This window comes from Eriocheir sinensis, unplaced genomic scaffold (genome assembly GCF_024679095.1).
Source record: "Eriocheir sinensis breed Jianghai 21 unplaced genomic scaffold, ASM2467909v1 Scaffold668, whole genome shotgun sequence".
NCBI classification, from domain to species: Eukaryota; Metazoa; Arthropoda; class Malacostraca; order Decapoda; family Varunidae; genus Eriocheir; species Eriocheir sinensis.
In genome coordinates, this window is record NW_026112018.1 from 138,506 (window position 1) to 148,861 (window position 10,356).

The following is a 10,356-nucleotide window of genomic DNA, read 5'->3' on the forward strand; positions in this document are numbered from 1 at the left end:
TCGACGTGGCAGCATCTTCCTCTAACTTTTTATGTGTTTACTTTGTTTTCTCCCCTCCTTTTTTTTTCTTCATAACCGTTTTATTTACACACCAACATCACTCTACAGTAATTTCTATGTGAGTGTTTTCATCTTTCCGCGTGCCGCGTGCCGTGCAAACTCTTTCGCGTGCAGCCCCTTGTCGGCACACACACACACACACACACACACACACACACACACACACACACACACACACACACACACACACACACACACACACACACACACACACACACACACACACACACACACACACACACACCTGTACACGTGCCTCCAGGTGTCGCCTCTACCTGGGAGTGTTACTGGCACGGCCGCTGGAATATTATTGTGGCTGTACTGCGCCGTGACGGACGCGACACGATTTCAAGTGGCCGGCGAGGGAGAGCCTGAAATGTGATATATGATATGATAAGATGTGGAAAGGCTGCAAGAATATGTGATGAATGATAAGTGAGGTGGGAAGGCAATGGCGGGCGCGGCGACAGAACATGTACTAATGCAGAATTTGACTAAGAGGAAGAGGAGTAGATGATAATGGTTAGTAGATACGAGTAGATTGATAGATAAGAGTAAATGATAAGAGTAGGTGGAGCTGTACTGTAGAATGTACCTAAAAACTGGTGGAGTAATTGATATTAGTTGATAAGGTGGTAATATAACCATAGGTGCGCCAAGAGAACACGACTCGGTATTTTTGTGTTACAGTAGAGGAGACAGATCAAGGGTAAAGAAATTAAACAAAAAATATTGACATACAAATCTGTGGAGTCGCCACTCTTGTTACCTTGTTTGTCCTAAAATCAGTTATACGCATGACGAGCCCAAGACGAAAACTAAGTAAGGTTCAGAAAGCACGAAAAGAAGTAAAGGAAAGAGGCAGCCATGCAGACTTGAGCGCCGGTCTTTTTAGTCACCAAAGAAAATGCAGAGATAGAGAAAAAAACTAAAAAGTAAATAAATAAACAAAGATGAAAAAGAAACAGAAGATACGAGAAGAGTGGAGAGAAAATATGTGTGCAAAGTTGAGCGCTTAGTCCTTCAACTTTTTTTACTGTCATCGAAGAAAATACAGATATACAGAAAATGCATAAAAACACAGATTAATAAAAACAAATATAAATTAATAAAATACAAAAGGCACAAAAAAGACGCAAAGGAGAGCATAGAGTTATGCAGAGTTAAGCGCGCAGTCCTTCAACTTTTTTTTTCTTACTGTCAGCAAAGAATTTTAAAACTCCTCGCCGCCCAGCCTCGTCCAGACTGGCGGGACAGCTCGGCAAGGAGTCACTGGGCGGCGCCTGTCGCGGGGACGTTAGGCGGCCAGTTAGTGTTGAGGCGTGGTAGCCGCGGCGCCGCTGACCGAGGCGTTACCTGCCTGTTGTGATTCACCTGACTCATTTACCTGCCTTTTCTTACCTGCCCGACGTGTCTCATTTACTTACTTGTCATTCACCTGACTCATTTACCTGCTCTTTTTGAACTCCCTTTCTTGTCTCCTTTCCTGCCTCATGGTCTGCCCCTTTCTCTTCCCTACCTATCTAATTCACCTTTTTTTATATAAACATACAGGTATGTTTACACGCCCAAAGATGCAATGCCGTGTGCTGCCTATTCTAAGGGCATAAATGTTTATACAAAAAAACAATATACATATACACTGGGCAGTCTTATGTGTCCATTTCATTGTCAACGGAGTGGGGAGTGTGCCTTTCCAGCGGTGGGCTACTGTCTCATTACCTGCCCGTTTCTAACTGCCTTACCTGTAGTAAACAGACACCCTCGCCAAAAACCGATAGGTCTTCTGGTGTCTGTTCTTCCTATGTATTCCTATGTATTCCTTCCCGTCTTTTCTGCCTCACCTGCCTGATTACTTACCCTACCTCGCTGCCCTACCTGTCTCCTTCGCCTGTCTTATTACCTGCCCTTTTCGTTGTGTTTTCATTGCCTTACCTGTCTTCACATCTCATTTACCTGGCCTGGTGTCATAGTTACGTGTAAGGACTAAAAACTTTTCCTATTACCTGTTTTCTTTCCCCTTTTTCCTCCTCTTTAACTGACCTTTTATTATAATTACCTGTAAGGGCCGATAATCAAGCTATGTTCTGCTTAAATAGTATTAACCAAAGTTTTGTCGGGTAAAAGTAGGAATAAATTAGCAGGGATATATTAGATGCAAATAAATCATGGCCTCATTAAGCAGAATAGTCCGGCAACATTTATATGCAGGTAATTAATTAAATGAGTGAACTTAGTTGCACAATTATTGTTTACGGAAATGTTAAAGTGCATGTGTCTCATTTAAGCTAACAAACCATTAAATAACACACTGGTCATCAAAGAACAGGTGAAGTAATTAGATGAGTACTTACTGAAGCGTGGCGTTAAGTACATTACTTCGGTTCGTCTAAAAATGTTAAAAATATAATGTAAGAAAATGTCACTGACAAACTGCTTTTATAATTGCTGTACTGCTCTTACGTTCCTTCCTGTAGTGTTTCTTTCTCCTTCGTGCGTTAGTGTAACACAACAGGTAAGGATGATCACACAGGTAGGTGATTCAATAAGTTGAATTAACTGCAACGTGAAGATGGACCTTGTAATGAAACAGAACACTAAATTTGTCACATATTAGAAATAAGTCGTAAATAAGTAAGGAATTACGAGACAGAAAACAAATCAGACAGGCAAGGAATTACAGGACAGAAAGCAAGCGAGGGGACGAATGACAGATGAATCAAAGACCAGGTGACCTTAATTAATGATGCCTCTTCCTGAAAATGTAACCCTAGATTTTGTTTGGCCGTAATCAAGTATGGGATCATAATCAAGGCAGCGTAATTATACATGATTGCAACTGGTGTCTTGTTATACCCGATGAGCCATTCCCTGCCCTTTCCCTTCACCTCCCCCTCTCTTCCTTTCCCTTCCCTTCATTTCCTTTCCGTTTCCTTCATATTCTTCCCTTCCCATCTCTTCCTTTCCTTTCCTTTCCCTCCATTTACTTCCCTTCCTTTCTCTTCCCTTCCCATCCCTTCCTTCCCCTTTCCTTCCTTGCCCTCCATTTCCTTCCCTTCCCTTCCCTTCCCTTCCCTTCCTTTCCCTTCCCTTCCCTTCCCTTGCCTAGCCTTGCCTTGCCTTGCCTTGCCTTGCCTTGCCTTGCCTTCCTTTCGTTCGCCTTGAGGTCTGAGGCGGAATATCATGAGTTCTATCATCACTACATCATTATCTCTTCAATTAACTCGAACTATTACTTTTTTCGATATCTTGTTTTACCTGACTTTGTTGTCCTCACATTACTGCTGATTCATAAGCGCCTGGGAGTATATTGGGAATCTTTTTTTGTCATCTTGCATCACATGGCTTCGCTCTTATCACATTCCTACTGATTCATAAGTGCCTGGGAGTTAAAGGAGAAAAATCATCAATGCCATCACCATCTTCATCTCTTGAAATATAGTGTGCCATTCTTTTATGTCGTCTTAAATTATATGTCTTCTTTCTTATCACATTCCTACCATTTCATACTCGCCTGGGAGTGTGAGGCGAAATATCATCAATGCATCGTCCCTTTTCTAATCAAACTGCGTTATTCTTTATTCGTATTGTTCTGTTTCACTTCGTTCTTATCACATTTTTATTACGCCCTTTTCGCCCCGGAGTATTAGGCGAAATATAATTAGTGCATCGTCCCTTCTTTTGATTAAACTCATGCATCATTTGTGTTTGTCATCTTGCTCTTTCCTTCTTTATTCATATTTTTAGTGCTATTTGTTCGCCTTGGAGTGTGGGGGAGAACAACGTCACGGTATGAGGCCACAGCGAGGGCGAGATTTAAGAGCCTCGCTCGGCCTCGGACTCTTCACCTCCTCCTCGCGTCACAACTCTTAAGGGCGACACACGTTAACCAAGTCGAGAGCGAGAACAAAGGCCTCACGTCCTTCTTCACCTCCGGTCCTCGCCCTCTTCACCTCGCGTCACCCTTTTAAAGCCGACACACTGCAGCCATACCGAGAGCAAGACCGGAAGCCCACACGTCCTCTTCTGCCTCCTCGTCTTCGTCTTCGTCCTCGCCACCCCCTCCGCGGCACAGGCTTGAGGGCAACACGCTCAGGCCGCGCCAAAAGGGAAGACCGACACGCCAGCCCTGCCAAGCCTCGCCCTCTTACGGCGCGCGGTGAGGGTGAGGGTCAAGATAACTCAATGCAGACCTCACTCGCGTCGGTCGTTACTATTCCGTCAGCAGGCAAATCAAGGTCGTAAGGAGCGTGTGCACCCATTAGACGCTCGGGGCCCGCCATTACCCCGCCCAACGCCGCCTCCCTGGGACCTACATCACGGCGAGGGCCACTCAGCTCGCCCGCAGGGCCTGGCGAGCCGCCGCGGTGCCTGAGCGTGTCTGGGAACGGCCTGTGAAAAGTGGAGAATGGCTTGTGTGGGGGTGGGGATGGGGGGGGGGTTGAGGGGTGTGGGGGGATGTTTGGTGTTTGGGTGGGTGGGTGGTGTTTGGAGGGGTCAAAGATGTTTGGGGGATGGAGGTGGTGGTGGTGGTGGTGGTGTGTGTGTGTGTGTGTGTGTGTGTGTGTGTGTGTGTGTGTGTGTTCGGATCAGCTCATAATGGTTTGGGTGCAACTTGAGACATTAAGCTGACAGCAAGACTCCTCTAGACTTTGGCCGTAAAAATTGAAGACCGCGAGCGCGATTTTTTTTTTTTTTTTTTTTTGTGTGTGTGTGTGCACTGTCTTTACATGAGCTCATAAAGGAATACAAACCATGAAAACCAGGAGAGCAACAGTTACCAGCGGGGCGAAGCAAATTTACAAACTGGAGACGCGGAGGTTCGTTTTTCGGCTCGACAAATGGCGGCAAACTCATGAAACATTTACCAACTTACAACGAGTTTGGGGAAAGAACAAGTTTTTGGACCCTTCTTTTCTTGTATTAAATCAACTCTTTTATCACTCATTAATTACTCCATAAATGATCTCACCGTCTCGTATCCCTGGTAGCGTGATCCGGCTTAAGTTGTTATTGGAGATTAGAGTTCGGGGATAAACGAGGGAAAAAGAAAATATACATTTATTTAAAATTAAATGAAAGTAATTGCCTTACGCAATATTCTATGCTCAGACGATCATAACACTGGCATACTCAGCAATGGATACAACATATGACAAACGACATGTCTTAAACATAATACTACAATATGTGCTCAGTTGTTGCCAATAATAATAACACTCGTCGTTCCACAAGCAGTGGTTTGTATCTCTCTGCTTACATCACAATCATTATGTACTCTCTTCACAAAATCCTAAAAACACATTCCTATAGTATAATCTACTATAAGTCATGAAAGCACCAAATTATACCACACCCAGTGGTCTTACCTTTGCTTTACATCGCAAACAAATAATCACAATCCTGTCCCACTCACAATCCTACTTCACATCTCCTACATTGTAATCTCCAGGACAATACAGTCGGTTTCCCTTAGATTCTCGAATTTCTACTCACGATTAAGATCACAACAGCCATCCTCGGCTGAGTGAGTAGCAGGTCTGCTTGAGGCGAGAACCAAGCTCGGTCTACCCATACCACTGATTTCTAGGCCACATTTTTCTTTGCTTGAGGCGGACTTACATCCTTGACACCGATCCAGAAACAGCAACCACACATACCACATGGGTGGCGAACCACTACATGTTGTGCAAGAGGAAAGAGACCTCGGGGTCACCATCAGCAGTGACTTGAAACAAACAAAACACTGCAAGTCCGCCTGTAAGAAAGCCAATACAATGCTTGGGTTCATAGCGAGGAACTTCTAATACAAGACGCCGGGAGTTATGTTATCCTTGTATAATTCGCTGGTAAGGCCCCACCTGGAATACGCCGTGCAATTCTGGTCTCCTAATTACAGGAAAGACATTGAATTACTTGAGAGAGTACAGCGCCGCGCCACGAAGACGATACCATCACTGAGGACGAAGCCCTATGAAGAGCGACTCGAGCGACTCAGCCTCTTCACGTTGGAAAAGAGACGCCTGCGGGGAGACATGATACAAGTCTTTAAGTACCTGAACAAGCTCAGCAACGTTGATCACTCCAAACTCTTCACGCTACAAACCAACCTGAGAACAAGAAACAACGGAAAAATAATTCAAGCAAAGCGATGCAATACCGACATCGGCAGGAGTTATTTCTCGAATAGAGTTGTTCGCCACTGGAACAGCCTTCCTGCAGAAGTGGTTAGCGCAGAGACCATCAACTCCTTCAAGAAACGCATTGATCGCCACTTTGCTGCATCGGGAGTGACCTGAACGTTCCCAAGAGTAGATACACAAGTGCTCTAATCCTTCCCTGCAAGCCACTCCTATGGCAAACGGATTGATTAAATCACTGAACGCAGGCAGCCTAGTGATGAGCCAACAGGCTTTCTGCTGCCTGCTAGTCCATGTTTTCATGTTTCCATGTTTTACTCCTCTTCCATCTTCTTCCATCTGTCCACTTCACTCGTTCGGAAGAGTCTACAGTGTCTTTTCTCGTCTCGTTATGGATAAGTTTGCTTTTCTCTCTCTCTCTCTCTCTCTCTCTCTCTCTCTCTCTCTCTCTCTCTCTCTCTCTCTCTCTCTCTCTCTCTCTCTCTCTCTCTCTCTCTCTCTCTCTCTCTCTCTCTCTAATGAGAGAGAGAGAGAGAGAGAGAGAGAGTTGTTTCGCTGGAATGGCAACAGTGTAGCTCTGTGACTACTGGTAACCCACAACGCTCGGCTGCAGACTGGGATCTGTTTGTTTGGTGCCTATCGCTGTAAAATTTGAAGGAGGTTCATTTGCATTGTGTAGATGGCCGTTCCACATTACCCCCAGAGGGTGTTCCACTTTGCCCCAGCGGGTGTTCCACATAGCCCCAGTTGATAAAAAAAAATAATAAATTTCCTATTTAAGCACTCACCGTGTCACACTGCTGCAAGTACATAAACTGGACTCACATTGGTATGTAGTTCAAAGCTGGATATTATAGAAATAAACTAAAGGATGTCATTAACCTTAGCAGTTTACTTTAAAAATAACTCCCTTAAAACATCAGAATTGGAAAAAAGTAAATAAATTTTAATGCATGTCACATTACCTATATTCTTTTCCACAATTGACATTAATGTTTAAGGATCCAATTGAACACTTATAAGGCATTCTAGCCTGTCTTACCAACATATAGGACTATTTGGTCCGCATTACCCCCTAATGCCCCACATTGCCCCGTCCCATAGCTCCCTTTACAGTATATATATATATATATATATATATATATATATATATATATATATATATATATATATATATATATATATATATATATATATATATATATATATATATATATATATATATATATATATATATATATATATATATATATATATATATATATATATATATATATATATATATATATATATATATATATATATATATATATATATATATATATATATATATATATATATATATATATATATATATATATATATATATATATATATATATATATATATATATATATATATATATATTACATGGGGGAAAATACCATTACAATTGTAGTACATTTCGGGCCATTACATTGAGAGTGTGAGTGATATTTCAGGTGGCTATTTTACTAAGTAACGTATAGAAGTGGGTGGGCTGGGAAGACAGTGTGTTACTGACTGACTGTAACTGTTTGTGTGTGGGAAGTGTAAGTGATATATCAAGGTGCCTGTTGTATGCAACGTTCATAGGTACAGAGACAAAATTAGCGTGTAAATAGCGACTGTTGGTTATATATAGTGTTAGGAAGAGAATAGATAAACAAAGGCGGAGAGTTTAGTACATAGAAACAAAATTAATGTTTAAATAGCGTCTGCTTGTCATCCTTTTTTTATATTTTTTTACAGCTACAATAATGTAAAAAAGCCCGCTATTCGCTGCTCCTATAAAAGCTCAGTGGAGTGGCCGAAAGAAAGATAAATTTCGGAAGAAGAGTTTTTTTTTTTAACAGCAGAGGAAGCTGTTCTGGGGAAAAAAAGGGAAAAAAAGGATGAAAAAAAGCCCGCCAATCACTGCTCCTACAAGAGTCAAGAGGAATGGCCGAAAGATTGGTCAATTTATGTCCTGATACCCTCCTCTTGAAATAGAGATACAGGTAAATGAAGATTGTTCCAGAGTTTACAAGCGTGAGGGATGAGAGAGTGAAGATTTTTTTTTTTTTTTTTTACAGCAAAGGAGACAGCTCAAGGGCACAAAAAAGTAAACATTAATAAAAAAAAAGCCCGCTACTCGCTGCTCCTAAAAAGAATCCAAAGAGGTGGCCGAAAGATAGGTCAGTTTCGGGAGGAGAGGTGTCCTGATACCCTCCTCTTGAAAGAGTTCAAGTCGTAGGCAAGAGGAAATACAGATGAAGGAAGATTGTTCCAGAGTTTACCAGCGTGAGGGATGAAAGAGTGAAGATGCTGGTTAACTCTTGCATAAGGGGTTTGGACAGTATAGGGATGAGCATGAGTAGAAAGTCGAGTGCAGCGGGGCCGCGGGAGGCGGGGAGGCATGCAGTTAGCAAGTTCAGAAGAGCAGTCAGCGTGGAAATATCGATAGAAGATAGAAAGAGAGGCAACATTGCGGCGGAATTTAAGAGGTAGAAGACTATCAGTATGAGGAGGAGAGCTGATGAGACGAAGAGCCTTTGCCTCCACTCTGTCCAGAAGAGCTGTGTGAGTGGAGCCCCCCCACACATGAGATGCATACTCCATACGAAGGCGGACTGGCGGAGACGGTACAGAACGCCCAGCCTCGAGGAAGCTGATTTAGTAAGAGATGAGATATGAAGTTTCCAGTTGAGATTTTGAGTTAAGGATAGACCGAGGATGTTTAGTGTTGAGGAAGGTGATAGCTGGGTGTTGTCAAAGAATAGGGGATAGTTGTTTGGAAGATTGTGTCGAGTGGATAGGTGGAGAAACTGTGTTTTTGAGGCGTTGAAGGACACCAGGTTCTTCTTGCCCCAATCGGAAATAATAGTAAGGTCTGAGGCTAAGCGTTCTGCAGCCTCCAGCCTTGAGTCGTTAAGTTCCTGAAGGGTGGGTCTTCTATTAAAAGAAGTTGAATAATGCAGAGTGGAATCATCGGCGTAGGAATGGATAGGACAGTTCGTTTTGGAAAGATCATCATCAATGAACAACAGAAAAAGAGTGGGAGATAGGACAGAACCCTGTGGGACACCACTGTTAATAGATTTAGGGGAAGAACAGTGACCGTCTACCACGGCAGAAATAGAACGGTCAGAAAGGAAACTGGAGATAAAGGTACAGAGAGAAGGATAGAACCCGTAGGAGGGTAGTTTAGAAAGCAAAGATTTGTGCCAGACCCTATCAAAAGCTTTTGATATGTCCAGCGCAATAGCAAAAGTTTCACCGAAACGGCTAAGAGAGGATGACCAAGAGTCAGTTAAGAAGGCTAGGATGCTGGTTAACTCGTGCATAAGGGATTTGGACAGTACGTATAGGGGTGAGCTTGAGTAGAAAGTCATGTGCCGCGGGGCCGCGGGAAGGGGGCGACGGAATTTAAGAGGTTGAAGACTATCAGTAGGAGGAGGAGAGCTGATGAGACGAAGAGCCTTAGACTCCACTCTGTCCAGAAGAGCTGTGTGAGTGGAGCCCACCCCACACGTGAGATGCATACTCCATACGGAGACGATACCGAACGCCCAACATCGAGGAAGCTGATTTAGTGAGAGACGAGATGTGAAGTTCTCAGTTAAAATTTTGAGTTAAGGATAGACCGAGGATGTTTAGTGTTGAAGAAGGTGACATCTGAGTGTTGTCGAAGAATAGGAGATAGGTGTTTTGAAGATTGTGTCGAGTTGATAGGGGGAGAAATTGTTTTTTTAAGGCATTGAAGGACACAAGGTTCCTTTTACCCCACTCGGAAATGATATTAAAGTCTGAGGTTAAGCGTTGTGCAGCCTCCAGCCTTGAGTCATGTAATTCCTGTTGAGAGGGTCTTCTGTTGAAAGAAGTTGAATAATGCAGAGTGGAGTCATCAGCGTATGAATGGATAGGACAGTTTGCTATGGAAAGAAGATCATTGATGAGTAACAGGAAGAGAGTGGGTGATAAGACAGAGCTCTGTGGAACACCACTGTTAATAGGTTTAAGAGAAGAACAGTGACCGTCTACCACAGCTGAGATAGAACGGCCGGAAAGGAAACTGGAGATAAAGGAACAGAGAGAGGGATAGAATCCGATAGAGGGCAGTTTAGAAAGCAAAGACTTGTGCCAGACTCTATCGAAG